A 19,909-nucleotide genomic window follows, 5' to 3' on the forward strand; every position below is an offset into this window, starting at 1 on the left:
GTGATTTACGATACCATGTCAGTAGTTAAATATAACAACATTTTAACAAAACCAATTGTACTAGCAATAAATAGTCAATATTGTTGATAATTGTGTAATTAGATTAGGGTGCTTGCAACAGTTGTTGGTGTGTGACGAGTTCATTGGGTCGTTGACTTTATCCAAGATCTGTGGAAGACGGTAGTCGACCTCCGGTGCTCCTTGGGGGAAGTTCGTGCTCCAGTTATTGGTGATTTTTGTGTTTATAAAACTTCAGCCATTTGCAATTTCCATTAAGCGCCGTCGCCAACATATGTATGAAGAGCTACAATGACGTTTAATCCAGAAGCAGCCAGCAATATGAATGACATCCTTCGCCAATTAACAGGTAATATATGAGTATATATGAGCAATATGAATGACATCCTTCGCCAATTAACAGGTAATATATGAGCAATATGAATGACATCCTTCGCCAATTAACAGGTAATATATGAGTTGGAACTTTGATTGGAAAGTTTTTGGAGAGAGGAAACTTTCTTCGATTGGAAAGACAGCCTAGCCAGGGAGGCTGTCAGCCGGACGGGGCGGGACAGTCTCTGTCAACTACAAACCCTCCCAACCCCCCCCCCCTCCCTCTCTATCCAGCTATAGGCAGACACTTGGTGAATTGAGCATGAAAGGTGACTTAGTCGTGTTTACAAGGTGTTGAACGAGAGAGGTTGCCGTAGGAGCTCTGGGGGGGGGGGGGGGGTGCTCTAGAATAGTTAGCTAACTGGGGGCGGGATAATGGACTAAAGAGACCAGTTTTCCCCGGCCTCGTTAGTTAACTGGGGGGGTGGAATAATGGACTAGAGAGAGCCATTTCCACCACCACCCGTTACAACATGAGGAACACAAATGAGCACCAGTTGCAGAGTGCTCCTGACAGTATGGGTTCGAGTCACTTCTGGGGTGTGAGTTTTCAGTTGTATATATCCCTGGGGACCATTCAGGCTTGTTCGCATATATATATATATATATATATATATATATATATATATATATATATATATATATATATATATATATATATATAATGTCGTATCTAGTAGCCAGAACGCACTTCTCAGCCGACTATGCAAGGCCCGATTTGCCTAATAAGCTTAGTTTTCCTGAATTAATATATTTTCTCTAATTTTTTTCTTATGAAATGATAAAGCTACCCATTTCATTATGTATGAGGTCAATTTTTTTTTATTGGAGTTAAAATTAACGTAGATATATGACCGAACCTGACCAACCCTACCTAACCTATCTTTATAGGTTAGGTTAGGTAGCCGAAAAAGTTAGGTTAGGTAGGTTAGGTAGTCGAAAAACAATTAATTCATGAAAACTTGGCTTATTAGGCAAATTGGGCCTTGAATAGTAGGCTGAGAAGTGCGTTCTGGCTACTAGGTACGACATTATATATATATATATATATATATATATATATATATATATATATATATATATATATATATATAAATATATATATAATATATATATATAATATAAATATAAATATAAATACACACAAGAGTTCTTACATTCTTGTACAGCCACTAGCACGCATAGTATTTTGGGCAAGTTCTTAATCCTAATTTTCAGACACAATCATCATCCCAGGAAGCAGCCCTTAGCAGCTGTCTAACTCCCAGGTACCTATTTACTGCTAGGCGAACATGGGTATCAGGGTGAAAGAAACTCTGCCCAATTGTTTCCGCCTCTGCCGGGATCGAACCCGAACTCTTATGACTGCGAACCCCGAGCGCTGTCCACTCACCCATCAGGCTCCCTAGTATTAGGGGGGGGGGAGTTATGTTAATAAATATAACTGGAGGGGAGGAGCCCCCAGTTATATTTATCAACACATGTTCACCTAGCAGTAAATAGGTACCTGGGAGTTAGACAGCTGCTACGGGCTGCTTCCTGGGGATGTTTGTGAAAATTAGGATTAAGGACTTGCCCGAAACGCTATGCATACTAGTGACTATACAAGAATGTAAGAACTCTTGTATATATATATATATATATATATATATATATATATATATACATATATATATATATATATATATATATATATATATATATATATATATATATATATAACATATATATAATAATGATGACCTAAAATTTATTAATAATATTTCTTCTCCATTGCGCTCTTTCTGATGACGTCATTCGTGACCTAGTTTCCCCGGCCCTATAGTTCTTCCCTACCGCCTTTGACCTCAAATACCACCCCTGGTTTAATTATTTTATCCTTTACCAGTGGGAATCGGCTCTCATTTTCTTGCCTGGTGTTCTTGTGTGAGTAATGGTGTCGAGGTTTACGGTAGAGTGATGTTGTGTGTGTGGAGGAGCATGTCGTGAGGGGAGATGTGTGGCGCGCCACGCTGTCCTCCTGACAGTGAGCATCAGTGAGGGGAGAGGTTGTCATGGCGACGTAACGGATGGGGCTCACGTCTACTCTTTGGGTCGTCACTGCAGACCCCACATTTGTTGAATGTATATAGGGTACTTTTGTTTATATTGTGGCAAATATTTCATATTTTTATTTTGTACGATTAATGGGTTTAGCGTAGAGTGTTATTATAGCGTCAAGTTATGTCTTAAGCATAATTACTTCTTTCAAATAACAATCTGTTTACTGAATTTATTTACAACGAAGAATGAGATATGCAGGTGATTAAAAATATAGACATAATGCTTTATAAAAAAATAAAATTTATCATTAACTAAAGAAGGTTGTAATGAATAAGTTAAACTTGAAGCAAGTATTGAGAGACACAGGCGAGAGATATCGAGCGATACTTGAGGTCGGCGGTGCGGGCCCACACCAACTCACGACCCCCATGACACCGCGCAAGATCAACTTGTTCTACTCCAGCTTCTTACATCCTTCTTTTTATGCCATTTAGATAAATGAACAACCTCCAGTCTTGTGGTAGCCATATGGGGAGTGCTCGCTGCATATACTGGCCGTAGACTAAATGGTTGGGGTGTGGGGTTATAAGGTAAGGTATAGTGTGGGCGGGCCAGTGTGAGCCTAGCAGCTGGCCGGGGTGGAGGTTCCTTGTGTGTTGTGTGTGGCAAGTGGACCCGTCGTCGCCAGGGCCATGTGACACTGCCCCTGGCAGTCTCCTAGCACCCACCGTCAGGCACCAGCACCACTCCCAGTCGTGGCACCAGTAGGTGAGTCTTCTCCACCACCTGGGCTCTATACGCTCCTAAACCCACCATATAGTCCCCCCATTTATACTCCTATATACATGTATATATGTCCCTCTGCTTCGTGTCTGCACGAAACACTATATGCGTACTAGTGGCTTTAGGTATTGTATGTACTAACTCTGTCTTTAAGTTCCAACATTATGTTTGTAACTCATCTTCAATGTGTGTGGACGTTACCTGAGTAACACATCTAAATCTAAAATCTAATTTAGTGTAACATTGTTCTTGTGGCCAGCCCCGCTGGTCACCATGAGCAGCCTCATCACCGAGTGATGAGGCTGGGATCATCCCAAGATCCCAAGATCCCAAGATCACGATCCCAAGATCACGATCCCAAGATCCCAAGATCACGACCCAAGATCCCAACATCACGACCCTAGATCCCAAGATCACAGCTCCAGGCGGTGATCTTGGGTGGTAGGCCTAGTAATGTGCCCACTGCCGCCAGCTGCCAGTATAAATAGGCCTATTCTGCAGCGCCACCAGGAGCCAGATTCACGAAGCAGTTACGCAAGTACTTACGAACGTGTACATCTTTCCTCAATCTGTGACGGCTTTGGTTACATTTATTAAACAGTTTACAAGCATGAAAACTTGCCAATCAACTGTTGTTATTGTTATAAACAGCCTCCTGGTGCTTCGGAGCTCATTAACTGTTTAATAATTGTAAACAAAGCCGCCAAAGATTGAGAAAAGATGTACACGTTCGTAAGTGCTTGCGTAACTGCTTCGTGAATCTGGCCCCAGATGGGTAAATTGGTTTATCTCACTCATCCCACTCTGATATTCACCTGGCCCTTTGTATTCAGCCTACTCTGTTATTCATCTCAAGTCCTTCGTTATGCGAGTAATGTGAAAAATGAACGTCATATGAACCGCTAGGCTGTATAGATCTGTTTTCGTGTTTGTGTCAGATCTCTAAAGAATTATTCATGTCGTGATCATGTCACCTTGTTCTTTTCCAACAAGAAAACTTAGACACGAGGTCTAGTTTTCAACATTTGCTCACAGCTCGGTCCTCCATGATTAAGTCTGGCAGCAAACACTCAAATTTTCTCTAGTTTAGCCTAATGGCTTAAAATAAATAAATAATTTATTCCCATTGGGGCTACATTAAGACCATCTTGAGGTTATCTTGAGATGATTTCGGGGCTTAGCGTCTCTGGGGCCCGGTCCTCGGCCAGGCCTTCTGTTTGTTACACACCCCCAGGAAGCAGCCCGTAGCAGCTGTCTAACTCCCAGGTACCTATTTACTGCTAGGTAACAGGGGCATTAGGATGAAAGAAACTTTTTGCTCATTTGTCTCCGCCTTCACTGGGAATCGAACCCGGAACCTCAGGACTACGAATCCGAAGCGCCGTCCACCCAGCTGTCAGGCGCCCAAGCACCCACCCATTGACAAGCCGCCGGCTTCCACTCCTCATCGAGGCCACTATAGTATTAGTAGCCCTCGGGGGCTGAGCTTGGGGGGGAAGTGGGCTGAGCATGGGGGAGGTGGGCTGAGCACGGGGGGAGGTGGGCTGAGCATGGGGGAGGTGGGCTGAGCACGGGGGGAGGTGGGCTGAGCACGGGGGGAGGTGGGCTGAGCACGGGGGGAGGTGGGCTGAGCACGGGGGGAGGTGGGCTGAGCACGGGGGGAGGTGGGCTGAGCACGAGGGGAGGTGGGCTGAGCACGGGGGGAGGTGGGATGAGCACGGGGGAGGTGGGCTGAGCATAGGGGTGGAGGCCTGGTTGAGGACCGGGCCGCGGGGACGCTAAGCCCCGAAATTATCTCAAGATAACCTCAAAAAGATATCCATTTATGCCACCAATTACGAAGCCTGTTAATATTAACCTGTTGATGAGCGGTTAAATGTAAACAAAGCCGCCACGATGGGTTAAAGATGCACAGGTTTCGTAAGCAGTCTGCGGTGATGGGTCATTTTGTTTAGACAGGTGGGTACAAGGGTTTGTTTAGACAGGTGGGTACAAGGGTTTGTTTAGACAGGTGGGTACAAGGGTTTGTTTAGACAGGTGGGTACAAGGGTTTGTTTAGACAGGTGGGTACAAGGGTTTGTTTAGACAGGTGGGTACAAGGGTTTGTTTAGACAGGTGGGTACACGGGTATTGTTTAGACAGGTGGGTACATGGGTTTGTTTAGACAGGTGGGCACATGGGTTTGTTTAGACAGGTGGGCACAAGGGTTTGTTTAGACAGGTGGGTACAAGGGTTTGTTTAGACAGGTGGGTACAAGGGTTTGTTTAGACAGGTGGGTACAAGGGTTTGTTTAGACAGGTGGGCACATGGGTTTGTTTAGACAGGTGGGTACACGGGTTTGTTTAGACAGGTGGGCACATGGGTTTGTTTAGACAGGTGGGTACACGGGTATTGTTTAGACAGGTGGGTACAAGGGTTTGTTTAGACAGGTGGGTACACGGGTATTGTTTAGACAGGTGGGTACACGGGTATTGTTTAGACAGGTGGGTACAAGGGTTTGTTTAGACAGGTGGGTACAAGGGTTTGTTTAGACAGGTGGGTACAAGGGTTTGTTTAGACAGGTGGGTACATGGGTTTGTTTAGACAGGTGGGTACAAGGGTTTGTTTAGACAGGTGGGTACAAGGGTTTGTTTAGACAGGTGGGTACAAGGGTATTGTTTAGACAGGTGGGTACAAGGGTTTGTTTAGACAGGTGGGTACAAGGGTTTGTTTAGACAGGTGAGCACATGGGTATTGTTTAGACAGGTGGGTACAAGGGTTTGTTTAGACAGGTGAGCACATGGGTATTGTTTAGACAGGTGAGCAAATGGGTATTGTTTAGACAGGTGGGCACAAGGGTTTGTTTAGACAGGTGGGTACAAGGGTTTGTTTAGACAGGTGGGTACAAGGGTTTGTTTAGACAGGTGGGCACATGGGTTTGTTTAGACAGGTGGGTACAAGGGTTTGTTTAGACAGGTGGGTACACGGGTTTGTTTAGACAGGTGGGTACACGGGTATTGTTTAGACAGGTGGGTACAAGGGTTTGTTTAGACAGGTGGGTACACGGGTTTGTTTAGACAGGTGGGTACAAGGGTTTGTTTAGACAGGTGGGTACACGGGTATTGTTTAGACAGGTGGGTACAAGGGTTTGTTTAGACAGGTGGGTACACGGGTATTGTTTAGACAGGTGGGTACACGGGTTTGTTTAGACAGGTGGGTACACGGGTATTGTTTAGACAGGTGGGTACACGGGTTTGTTTAGACAGGTGGGTACACGGGTATTGTTTAGACAGGTGGGTACAAGGGTTTGTTTAGACAGGTGGGTACACGGGTATTGTTTAGACAGGTGGGTACACGGGTATTGTTTAGACAGGTGGGTACATGGGTTTGTTTAGACAGGTGGGTACACGGGTATTGTTTAGACAGGTGGGTACACGGGTATTGTTTAGACAGGTGGGTACACGGGTATTGTTTAGACAGGTGGGTACAAGGGTTTGTTTAGACAGGTGGGTACAAGGGTTTGTTTAGACAGGTGGGTACAAGGGTTTGTTTAGACAGGTGGGTACAAGGGTTTGTTTAGACAGGTGGGTACAAGGGTTTGTTTAGACAGGTGGGTACAAGGGTATTGTTTAGACAGGTGGGTACAAGGGTATTGTTTAGACAGGTGGGTACAAGGGTTTGTTTAGACAGGTGGGTACAAGGGTATTGTTTAGACAGGTGGGTACACGGGTATTGTTTAGACAGGTGGGTACACGGGTATTGTTTAGACAGGTGGGTACGCGGGTATTGTTTAGACAGGTGGGTACAAGGGTTTGTTTAGACAGGTGGGCACATGGGTTTGTTTAGACAGGTGGGTACAAGGGTTTGTTTAGACAGGTGAGTACACGGGTATTGTTTAGACAGGTGGGTACACGGGTATTGTTTAGACAGGTGGGTACACGGGTATTGTTTAGACAGGTGGGTACACGGGTATTGTTTAGACAGGTGGGTACACGAGTATTGTTTAGACAGGTGGGTACCAGGGGTATTGTTTAGACAGGTGGGTACACGGGTATTGTTTAGACAGGTGGGTACACGGGTATTGTTTAGACAGGTGGGTACCAGGGGTATTGTTTAGACAGGTGGGTACACGGGTATTGTTTAGACAGGTGGGTACCAGGGGTATTGTTTAGACAGGTGGGTACCAGGGGTATTGTTTAGACAGGTGGGTACACGGGTATTGTTTAGACAGGTGGGTACAAGGGTATTGTTTAGACAGGTGGGTACCAGGGGTATTGTTTAGACAGGTGGGTACACGGGTATTGTTTAGACAGGTGGGTACAAGGGTATTGTTTAGACAGGTGGGTACACGGGTATTGTTTAGACAGGTGGGTACACGGGTATTGTTTAGACAGGTGGGTACAAGGGTTTGTCTAGACAGGTGGGTACACGGGTTTGTCTAGACAGGTGGGTACACGGGTATTGTTTAGACAGGTGGGTACACGGGTATTGTTTAGACAGGTGGGTACACGGGTATTGTTTAGACAGGTGGGTACATGGGTATTGTTTAGACAGGTGGGTACACGGGTATTGTTTAGACAGGTGAGTACAAGGGAATACAGTTTACCTTTCGCCGTGTGTGGAACACAGCGAAGGGTTTCTGGTAGTCCGGTAAGATGCAGTCAGCCCAGCCTCCTTTTCCCCGTCATTATTGACATCTTGTCAACAATGGCCTTAATAAGCAGGTTTGTCACACATGACTTAGTCTTTGAACCCATGTTGATGATTGTCTGAACACGTGTAGCTCCCTCTGAACACGTGTAGCTCCCTCTGAACACGTGTAGCTCCCTCTGAACACGTGTAGCTCCCTCTGAACACGTGTAGCTCCCTCTGAACACGTGTAGCTCCCTCTGAACACGTGGTCCCTCTAACTCCCACAACCACAAGTGTAATCATTAATGTCTCCAGGATATTACTAAGTGTACATGTGAACGACACACGTCTCTAGCTCCTGGTCACCGCCTCTACCACTCTCTCAACATCTAAGGCATCGAGATCTGACAATGTATAATAGGGCGAAAACGCTGCGCGTACTAGTGGCTTTACAAGATTGTAAATACTGTACTATTCAATGTATTCTCACAAACCCAATGTACCTTCTTGTGTATATATATATATATATATATATATATATATATATATATATATATATATATATATATATAAACTGCTGGAAATGGTGGATGACTGCTCTATGAAACGCCACATTATGGAACCAATATGGAACACAATATATTGACCTGAGTTCTCACCAATAGGGAGACGGTAATAAATTACATAGGAATAGGGAGCATGTTAGGGAACGCTAATAATAAAGAAATTACATTGAAACCAGCATCGAAAAATGCTGCAAGAGAAGGTCTGTAGGGGCACTAGATTTCAGTAAAGCAAGTTTTTAAGGATTGAGATATGCCTTGGGCTGAGGTTGGGGGAGGTGGGCTGAGGTTGGGGGAGGTGGGCTGAGGTTGGGGGGAGGTGGGCTGAGGTTGGGGGGAGGTGGGCTGAGGTTGGGGGGAGGTGGGCTGAGGTTGGGGGAGGTGGGCTGAGGTTGGGGGGAGGTGGGCTGAGGTTGGGGGGAGGTGGGCTGAGGTTGGGGGGAGGTGGGCTGAGGTTGGGGGGAGGTGGGCTGAGGTTGGGGAGAGGTGGGCTGAGGTTGGGGAGAGGTGGGCTGAGCTTGGAGAGGTGGGCTGAGCCTGGGGAGAGGTGGGCTGAGCCTGGGGAGAGGTGGGCTGAGCCTGGGGAGAGGTGGGCTGAGCCTGGGGAGAGGTGGGCTGAGCTTGGGGAGAGGTGGGCTGAGCTTGGGGGGAGGTGGGCCGAGCTTGGGAGAGGTGGGCTGAGCCTGGGGGAGGTGGGCTCAGCCTGGGGGAGGTGGGCCGAGCTTGGGGGAGGTGGGCCGAGCTTGGGAGAGGTGGGCCGAGCCTGGGGGGAGGTGGGCCGAGCCTGGGGGGAGGTGGGCCGAGCCTGGGGGGAGGTGGGCCGAGCCTGGGGGGAGGTGGGCCGAGCCTGGCAGTGGGTTACCATGGAGAGTCTACTTATAACTCACTAAATGTGTCGTTTAATTAGACCACAGGAAGATCATATACCGTATAAATGAATCCATCCTCGTGTTTACACACTAGTTTTTGTTACTATCTGCACCATAGTACAAATATTGACAGACTAACCAATTAGTTGATTTTGGCACTATTCACTTTATAGTTCGAAAAAAAATTAAGCCTAAAAAAACTGAAATATCCCTAGGCCTAGTATAGCACACATATGTACTATATTAGGCCTTAGAGTACCTTAGGCTTAGGTTAGTTTTGGTTGTCTTGGGAACATAAATACAAAATATTTTCCGGTTTGTCTAAATTCAATAGTGCAGATTTGTACTTACGTTATGTCGATATATGTACTATGGTCCTCATCGTTACTAAAAGTACTACCAAAACAGTTGTTGTTTTAGATTTAGCTACTCGGAACAAAAGTTCGAAGTAGCACAGGCTATGGTGAGCCCGTAGTGGACTTACCTGGCACAGGAGCGGGGCAAGTAGCAGGGGCTATGGTGAGCCCGTAACTTACCTGGCACAGGAGCGGGGCATGTAGCACGGGCTATGGTGAGCCCGTAGTGGACTTACCTGTCACAGGAGCGGGGCAAGTAGCACGGGCTATGGTGAGCCCGTAGTGGACTTACCTGTCACAGGAGCGGGGCAAGTAGCACGGGCTATGGTGAGCCCGTAGTGGACTTACCTGGCACAGGAGCGGGGCAAGTAGCACGGGCTATGGTGAGCCCGTAGTGGACTTACCTGGCACAGGAGCGGGGCAAGTAGCACGGACTATGGTGAGCCCGTAGTGGACTTACCTGGCACAGGAGCGGGGCAAGTAGCACGGGCTATGGTGAGCCCGTAGTGGACTTACCTGTCACAGGAGCGGGGCAAGTAGCACGGGCTATGGTGAGCCCGTAGTGGACTTACCTGTCACAGGAGCGGGGCAAGTAGCACGTGTTATGGTGAGCCCGTAGTGGACTTACCTGGCACAGGAGCGGGGCAAGTAGCACGGGCTATGGTGAGCCCGTAGTGGACTTACCTGGCACAGGAGCGGGGCAAGTAGCACGGGCTATGGTGAGCCCGTAGTGGACTTACCTGTCACAGGAGCGGGGCAAGTAGCACGGGCTATGGTGAGCCCGTAGTGGACTTACCTGTCACAGGAGCGGGGCAAGTAGCACGTGTTATGGTGAGCCCGTAGTGGACTTACCTGGCACAGGAGCGGGGCAAGTAGCACGGGCTATGGTGAGCCCGTAGTGGACTTACCTGGCACAGGAGCGGTGTTGTGTGGGAATGAAGAGAGATTGAAAAGGTAATTATCAGGAGAAAGTGCTCAGTTATAGCGACCATATGGCACTTGAAAGGATCTCTTCATATGGAAAGTTTCTAATTTGTGGCATTAACTTTGTCATCCTTCGCTGAACACTTTCTAGTGAATTTATGTCCATTCTTTGTTATGGCGACCAAAATGGAACTACATAGTAGTGTAAATGTGGACTAACAAGAGGCCCCAGTTAGAGTATACAAAGGTTCACTGAGAATAGCACTTCTATAATTAAACCCCAGTATCGTATTGACATTATTCCGATTTTTTGTCAAATCAAATGTTTATTCAGGTAAAAGTACATACATAGAGGATTAGTTACAAACATAATGTTGGATTTATAGATAGAGCTGATACATACAATACCTAAAGCCACTAGTACGTATAGCGTTTCGGACAAAATGCAAAAAGTGTGACAGTTAAATTCTTAATAGCCTCGTGCACCTGTCATGCCCTTTCCTTTGTATGGGATTCTATAAATATGACGACGACGCCCTTAAGCCAATTATACCAAAAAGAGTCTTATTAAAACAAACAAGGCCCGAGTGACAACTTATCCAACAGCGGAAGAGAGGCCTATATTTAAAATTCTGGCGCCAAAAAGAGCGTTTAGTTTGCGTGATGTGTGACTTCTTGAATCCACTGGCAGCGTTCCGGCAACCTTGTTTACCTAAAGTCTTTTGGAGTCTTTCTCAGCTCTAAGGCAAACACGGAGACGCTGTCAGCTGTTGCAACAGTTACACAAGGTGCGGGATCACACGCCTCTCCTACTGCTACACGCCTCTAGATTTGCGCTCTCATAGAATTCAATTCAAATTTTTATTCAGGAAAAAATGTTTTTTTTTTATTTGAAATAAATAATTTGTTTCAGTTTGTTCTTTGTGTGGTATGTATGATAATATTAGTGATGTGTTGCTGATGTTATCATGTCTGTTCTCCGGGGCTACATATTACACATGTTAACATGCCTGTTCTCCGGGCTACATATTACACATGTTATGTCTGTTCTCCGGGCTACATATTACACATGTTATCATGTCTGTTCTCGGGGCTACATATTACACATGTTATCAAGCCTGTTCTCGGGGCTACATATTACACATGTTATCATGTCTGTTCTCCGGGCAACATATTACACATGTTATCATGTGTGTCCTCCGGGCTACATATTACACATGTTATCATGTACTTGCCTATTAGTCAACTGGGAACTGAGGACTACTACTCTCTGACCCGCCTACTAGCCGCGTACTTATGCTACAACTTAACTACTCTGACTTTCAAATTCTTTGTCGAATCGGGTCTTAATTTTGTGGATGGAGGAGGCTTCTGCAGCTTCTTTTAGATTGTTGTTGTTATAGATTCAGCTACTCGGAACAAGTTCCAAGTAGCACGGGCTATGGTGAGCCCGTAGTGGACTTACCAGGCATAGGAGCGGGGCAAGTAGCACGGGCCATGGTGAGCCCGTAGTGGACTTACCAGGCATAGGAGCGGGGCAAGTAGCACGGGCCATGGTGAGCCCGTAGTGGACTTACCTGGCACAGGAGCGGGGCAAGTAGCACGGGCCATGGTGAGCCCGTAGTGAACTTACCTGGCACAGGAGCGGGGCAAGTAGCACGGGCTATGGTGAGCCCGTAGTGGACTTACCTGGCACAGGAGCGGGGCAAGTAGCACGGGCTATGGTGAGCCCGTAGTGGACTTACCAGGCACAGGAGCGGGGCAAGTAGCACGGGCCATGGTGAGCCCGTAGTGAACTTACCTGGCACAGTAGCGGGGCAAGTAGCACGGGCCATGGTGAGCCCGTAGTGGACTTACCAGGCACAGGAGCGGGGCAAGTAGCACGGGCTATGGTGAGCCCGTAGTGGACTTACCTGGCACAGGAGCGGGGCAAGTAGCACGGGCCATGGTGAGCCCGTAGTGGACTTACCTGGCACAGGAGCGGGGCAAGTAGCACGGGCTATGGTGAGCCCGTAGTGGACTTACCTGGCACAGGAGCGGGGCAAGTAGCACGGGCCATGGTGAGCCCGTAGTGGACTTACCTGGCACAGGAGCGGGGCAAGTAGCACGGGCTATGGTGAGCCCGTACCTGGCACAGGAGCGGGGCAAGTAGCACGGGCCATGGTGAGCCCGTAGTGGACTTACCTGGCACAGGAGCGGGGCAAGTAGCACGGGCTATGGTGAGCCCGTAGTGGACTTACCTGGCACAGGAGCGGGGCAAGTAGCACGGGCCATGGTGAGCCCGTAGTGGACTTACCTGGCACAGGAGCGGGGCAAGTAGCACGGGCTATGGTGAGCCCGTAGTGGACTTACCTGGCACAGGAGCGGGGCAAGTAGCACGGGCTATGGTGAGCCCGTAGTGGACGTACCTGGCACAGGAGCGGGGCAAGTAGCACGGGCCATGGTGAGCCCGTAGTGGACTTACCAGGCACAGGAGCGGGGCAAGTAGCACGGGCTATGGTGAGCCCGTAGTGGACTTACCTGGCACAGGAGCGGTGCTGAATGAGTCTTCTTTTAGAGCATTCCACTTGTTAACTAGCCGTACAGGGCACGAGTGCTTCCTAATGTCCCTTCGGTCCATTTGTGCTTCCAGCTTCCACCTGATTGGTTGTTGTCGCCGGAGCCGGCTAGTTTATTGTGCACCCCATACTCATGCTGTGAGGGGTAGTGCAGAAAAGGATTACAGAGGGCACAAAAGGTCTTTATCTAACCCGTTATCTTGCAAATTACGTCGCCTTTCGCTCATATGCGCACTCGGGTTAAAAAGCGACGTAATCTATATATATAAAAATGTAAATGTTCATTTGTTCAAAATCGCTAATCTGCGAAAGTTCGTCACCGATTGCTTTGAAATTTTCACACAATGTTCCATTGGCATCCAAGCGTGTTTTTATATATACATACTATATAGATGTCACGTCTGTGACGGGGAAAAAACATGCTGTTTTTCTAAAACTGTGATTTTCATGTGTGTTTCATGTGAGGGAAATCAACGAAACCTCTTTACAGATGGCTTTGAAATTTTGACTCAACGTTGCATTCGAATAGACGCGTGTTTTTATATACCTACAATATACATGCCTCACCTGTGACAGGGAAAAAACGTTTTTTTTTTTTTTTAAACAGCGCCATCTGTTGCACGTAATAGCAACACTCGCTATACTAAATATGTTACGATTCCATTTCAATGTTTCCGATTGCATTGATAAATTGAATTTTCATAGATTTCGATTTATTTTCATTTTTATTTAATTATTTTGTGTGACATTGCATTGGAATTGAGCTGTGTTGTTTACCATGCCGTTCATTTCGCGAGTATAGTTTTTTATTGTTTCATTTTATTTTTTTTAACTGTTCTTAATTTTCAGTGATGGGAACATCAGATCATTTGATGTTCCCATTTTTCTGATGGAAACATCAGATCATTTGGGAATGCGGGAACGCATCAGACGAGGGAGTGGGGAATGGTGGGGAGGACGAGAAATGGGGAGTGAGGAATGCTTGGGAGGACTGGGAGACAGGGGAGGGGTGCTGTGGCACAGCAACGCGCATGTGTTGCTGAGCCACAGCACCGCGTGGCCGGGTACAGCTAGTTCAAAATGAAATCGGGTCACGAAAGTGACGCACTGGGTCGTTTTCTGTTGTGGGTCCTCTGGCTTGGGCTGTTAGGTTAGGACAGTTAACGGTTAACACTTTCAGTTAACGGGTTTCATGACGTTTTGAAACCTTAAGAGACCTTCCTGCCCTCCTAACCTACCAAAGAACCCTTAAATTGCTGTTTTGAAAAAAGAAAATAATTGGAAAAAATACATTTTTAATTACGTCGATATTTGGCCGTAGCGCTTACGAGCGGAAAGTGAGGACTTTCCTTCACCACGAGTGTGAGGACTTTCTTCCTCCACGAGTGTGAGGACTCTCCTCCACCACGAGTGTGAGGACTCTCCTCCACCACGAGTGTGAGGACTCTCCTCCTCCACGAGTGTGAGGACTCTCCTCCTCCACGAGTGTGAGGACTCTCCTCCTCCACGAGTGTGAGGACTCTCCTCCTCCACGAGTGTGAGGACTCTCCTCCTCCACGAGTGTGAGGACTCTCCTCCACCACGAGTGTGAGGACTCTCCCCCACCACGAGTGTGAGGACTCTCCTCCACCACGAGTGTGAGGACTCTCCTCCACCACGAGTGTGAGGACTCTCCTCCACCACGAGTGTGAGGACTCTCCCCCACCACGAGTGTGAGGACTCTCCCCCACCACGAGTGTGAGGACTCTCCCCCACCACGAGTGTGAGGACTCTCCCCCACCACGAGTGTGAGGACTCTCCTCCTCCACGAGTGTGAGGACTCTCCTCCTCCACGAGTGTGAGGACTCTCCTCCTCCACGAGTGTGAGGACTCTCCTCCTCCACGAGTGTGAGGACTCTCCTCCTCCACGAGTGTGAGGACTCTCCTCCACCACGAGTGTGAGGACTCTCCCCCACCACGAGTGTGAGGACTCTCCTCCACCACGAGTGTGAGGACTCTCCTCCACCACGAGTGTGAGGACTCTCCTCCACCACGAGTGTGAGGACTCTCCCCCACCACGAGTGTGAGGACTCTCCCCCACCACGAGTGTGAGGACTCTCCCCCACCACGAGTGTGAGGACTCTCCCCCACCACGAGTGTGAGGACTCTCCTCCACCACGAGTGTGAGGACTCTCCTCCACCACGAGTGTGAGGACTCTCCTCCACCACGAGTGTGAGGACTCTCCTCCACCACGAGTGTGAGGACTCTCCTCCACCACGAGTGTGAGGACTCTCCTCCACCACGAGTGTGAGGACTCTCCTCCACCACGAGTGTGAGGACTCTCCTCCACCACGAGTGTGAGGACTCTCCTCCACCACGAGTGTGAGGACTCTCCTCCACCACGAGTGTGAGGACTCTCCTCCACCACGAGTGTGAGGACTCTCCTCCACCACGAGTGTGAGGACTCTCCTCCACCACGAGTGTGAGGACTCTCCTCCACCACGAGTGTGAGGACTCTCCTCCACCACGAGTGTGAGGACTCTCCTCCACCACGAGAGGAATAATCAAGTAATAAGCTGTCTACTGATATAATACTGTCTTAATTACTGTAATAATTAAGCTGTCTACTGTATTGTTGTCAATAATTTTGAGTGCTACCATTATTGCTACCAATTTAGCTGTGTCCTCTTGTCCTGTTTTCTCTGTGTGAAGAGGCCCTCCTTGTCCACCTTATCTAGTGTCCTCAGTATCTTGTAAGTTGTGGTCATGTCCCCTCTGTTCCTTCAACCCTCTAGAGTTGTGAGATTTAGTTCCATTAACCTATGTAGCCTAGCCCTCTTAGTTTTGGCGCTAATCTTGTTACGATCTCTCTCTACTTTGTCAATTTTGGCTTTGTTTCACAAGATGCAGGGACAGAGAGAGGGAGAGGGAGGGAGGGAGAAAGAGGGGGAGAGAGAAAGAGGGGGAGAGAGAGAAAGAGGGGGAGAGAGAGAGAGAGGGGGGGAGAGAGAGAGGGGGGGGGAGAGAGAGAGGGGGGGGGAGAGAGAGAGGGGGAGAGAGAGGGGGAGAGAGAGAGAGAGGGGGAGAGAGAGAGAGAGGGGGAGAGAGAGAGAGAGGGGGAGAGAGAGAGAGAGGGGGAGAGAGAGAGAGAGGGGGAGAGAGAGAGGGGGAGAGAGAAAGAGGGGGAGAGAGAGAGAGAGGAGGAGGGAGAGAGGAGGAGGGAGAGGGAGGGAGAGAGGAAGGGAGAGAGGAAGGGAGAGAGGAAGGGAGAGAGGAAGGGAGAGAGGAAGGGAGAGAGGGGGAGAGAGGGGGAGAGGGGGGGAGAGAGGGGGAGAGAGGGGGAGAGAGGGGGAGAGAGGGGGAGAGAGGGGGAGAGAGGGGGAGAGAGGGGGAGAGAGGGGGAGAGAGAGGGAGAGAGAGAGGAAGGGAGAGAGAGAGGTTCCTAAACGATGTTCTTATATTAATCAGCCTCACATATGCCGCTGATGTCATCGTGTTATAGTGATTCACATAATGACCGGATGAGAAGGTAGTTATGTTAAGGACTCAACTACCACGAGGAGTACCACCGTGACAACACATGATAGCAAGCAACTGCAGCAGGCATATTGACCCATACGAGGCACCTACTACTGATATCCACCCAAACTCTCTCACATACACGTCTAACCTACGCTTGACACAATCCAACCGTCCCTCCTTATATTGAGGTTATCTTGAGATGATTTCGGGGCTTTAGTGTCCCCGCGGCCCGGTCCTCGACCAGGCCTCCACCCCCAGGAAGCAGCCCGTGACAGCTGACTAACTCCCAGATACCTATTTACTGCTAGGTAACAGGGCTATCTTGAGGTTATCTTGAGATGATTTCGGGGCTTTTAGTGTCCCCGCGGCCCGGTCCTCGACCAGGCCTCCACCCCCAGGAAGCAGCCCGTGACAGCTGACTAACACCCAGGTACCTATTTTACTGCTAGGTAACAGGGGCATAGGGTGAAAGAAACTCTGCCCATTGTTTCTCGCCGGCGCCTGGGATCGAACCCAGGACCACAGGATCACAGGGCTCAGCATATAGTAATTACCCCCGTAGTGTACACCACTGTACATGGTGGCTCACCCCCGTAGTGTACACCACTGTACGTGGTGGCTCACCCCCGTAGTGTACATTACATGGTGGCTCACCCCCGTAGTGTACACCACTGTACATCGTGGCTCACCCCCGTAGAGTACACCACTGTACGTGGTGGCTCACCCCCGTAGTGTACATTACTGTACATGGTGGCTCACCCCCGTAGTGTACACCACTGTACATGGTGGCTCACCCCCGTAGTGTACACCACTGTACATCGTGGCTCACCCCCGTAGTGTACACCACTGTACATCGTGGCTCACCCCCGTAGTGTACACCACTGTACATCGTGGCTCACCCCCGTAGTGTACACCACTGTACATCGTGGCTCACCCCCGTAGTGTACACCACTGTACATCGTGGCTCACCCCCGTAGTGTACACCACTGTACGTGGTAGTTCCCATCGCTTAACGACCATTGCCACAGTTCCCAACTTCTCCGGTGCGTCGCTGTCGACCAGTAACAATGGAGTCATTGTGTTCAACAGGTTGTTAAACAAAGTGAAGTATTCGATTGCACATTGATTTTCTCATTGTTGATATAAATACCCGTGAGACGTTCTCTCCCCCTCAGGGCTGATTACTCCACGATGCCGCCCGTCATGGTTAGTGACACCACGAACTGGTCTCTGATGGTCCAAGTGGTTGGCACCGGCCATCATGGTTAGTGACACCACGAACTGGTCTCTGATGGTCCAAGTGGTTGGCACCGCCCATCATGGTTAGTGACACTGCGAACTGGTCTCTGATGGTCCAAGTGGTTGGCACCTCCCATCTCTGCTTGGTTAGTGACACCACGAACTGGTCTCTGATGGTCCAAGTGGTTGGCACCGCCCATCATGGTTAGTGACACTGCGAACTGGTCTCTGATGGTCCAAGTGGTTGGCACCGCCCATCATGGTTAGTGACACTGCGAACTGGTCTCTGATGGTCCAAGTGGTTGGCACCTCCCATCATGGTTAGTGACACCACGAACTGGTCTCTGATGGTCCAAGTGGTTGGCACCGCCCATCATGGTTAGTGACACTGCGAACTGGTCTCTGATGGTCCAAGTGGTTGGCACCGCCCATCTCTTCTTGGTTAGTGACACCACGAACTGGTCTCTGATGGTCCAAGTGGTTGGCACCGCCCATCATGGTTAGTGACACTACGAACTGGTCTCTGATGGTCCAAGTGGTTGGGCACCGCCCATCTCTTCTTGGTTAGTGACACCACGAACTGGTCTCTGATGGTCCAAGTGGTTGGCACCTTCAACCAGGCCCCATTGGCTTGGGGAGTGAAAGAACTCCCAGAACTCACTCCAGGTGTACTCCTGGTACTCATTCCGTCTTCATCTCCCAGGTTCTCGTCCTCGTATCCCTTCCGAGTGCTATATGGTTGTAATGACCTAGTACTCTCTCCTCATCCTTACCTTACCTTACTATAACTAGTAAAATACTGATCAAGAGTAATTTTCTTTCATAGTATTTGGTATTTAAGAGCAAGAACGTATAAATCATTTAATATTGGCCCGGCACCCGCATCAATGCGAATAGATAACAGAAGAAATACTGGAATACACACTGATAAGTGTAAATAAAAACTTTTCAGCGACTACAGGTAAAGGTCGCAACACAACGGGAAGGTTCTTAAGGCTCACCTCTGAGTAACAAGTTGAAGGTCATGTCCCCAACACGCACACACAGATCAGGAAGGTTCCTGCCCATTAACTTACGTGACTTCAGAGGTATAACCTCAAAGTCACATCCACGGGACCAGATGAAGTCGTTGCCCAGGTCCTAAAGGAATGCAACGAAGAGCTAAGTATAGGCCCTCCACTTTTATATTTAATAAATCATTACAGCTGAAAGTCACGGGATCCTGCAGAGTTTCAAATGTGCCGATTTTTAAGGGAGTAGTTAACGTACATGGAACCATCGGCCAATTAGCCAAACGTGTATTATGGTAAAATTGGTGTGATGGGTGTCTCTGCAGGCTATGAAGGCCAAAATGCTCACGGATTAGGCAATCACCAGGATAGGCTGGGCCCCAGGATAGGCTGGGCCCCAGGATAGGCTGGGCCCCAGGATAGGCTGGGCCCCAGGATAGGCTGGGCCCCAGGATAGGCTGCGATAGTACATCTCTGGAAATCGTCAACAGGTATTCACCTAGTTGTGCTTGCGGGGGTTGAGCTCTGCTCTTTCGGCCCGCCTCTCAACTGTCAACCAACTGTTATTAACTACTAATTTTTTTCCCCCAAAACACGCACACACACCAGGAAGCAGCCCATGACAGCTGACTAACTCCCAGGTACCTATTTACTGCTGGGTAACAGAGGTATAGGGTGAAAGAAACTCTGCTCATTGTTTCTCGCCGGCGCTCGGGATCAACCCCGGGACCACAGGATCACGCGTCCAACGTACTGTCCGCTCAGCCACCTGGCCCCACTCAGCCAACGGCCTCCCGATCACCCCTCCCCCCAGGTGTGTGTGATCCTGAATTTACCCGAGAACCACTAACACTAGTGGCCTCGACGAGGACAGGAAGCCGGTGGCTTGTCGGAGGTCCCCACACCCCCATTTGCCTTTATGATCTTTTCCAGCTGGACTTTAAACGTGAGCAGAGTTTTGGCATAAAGGGCTTGGGCGGGTAGGCGGTTCCATGGGTTAATAACCCTGTGGGTTAAAAAGCATCTGTTCTCAGACCAACATTGTGGCTTGTTGAGCT

The 19,909-nt window shown here is 48.8% G+C and overlaps 1 protein-coding gene across 1 annotated transcript in view; it reads left to right on the forward strand.

Moving 5' to 3' along the window:
• Nucleotides 1-200: 200 nt before the first annotated feature.
• Nucleotides 201-19,909, forward strand: part of Dgk (diacyl glycerol kinase 1) — a 222,674-nt gene continuing 202,965 nt past the window's right edge. The window contains exon 1 of the mRNA XM_069318563.1: nt 201-367. The gene's annotated coding sequence lies outside the window, so the exon portion shown is untranslated. The remainder of the gene's footprint in view (nt 368-19,909) is intronic.

This window comes from Procambarus clarkii, chromosome 90 (genome assembly GCF_040958095.1).
Source record: "Procambarus clarkii isolate CNS0578487 chromosome 90, FALCON_Pclarkii_2.0, whole genome shotgun sequence".
NCBI classification, from domain to species: Eukaryota; Metazoa; Arthropoda; class Malacostraca; order Decapoda; family Cambaridae; genus Procambarus; species Procambarus clarkii.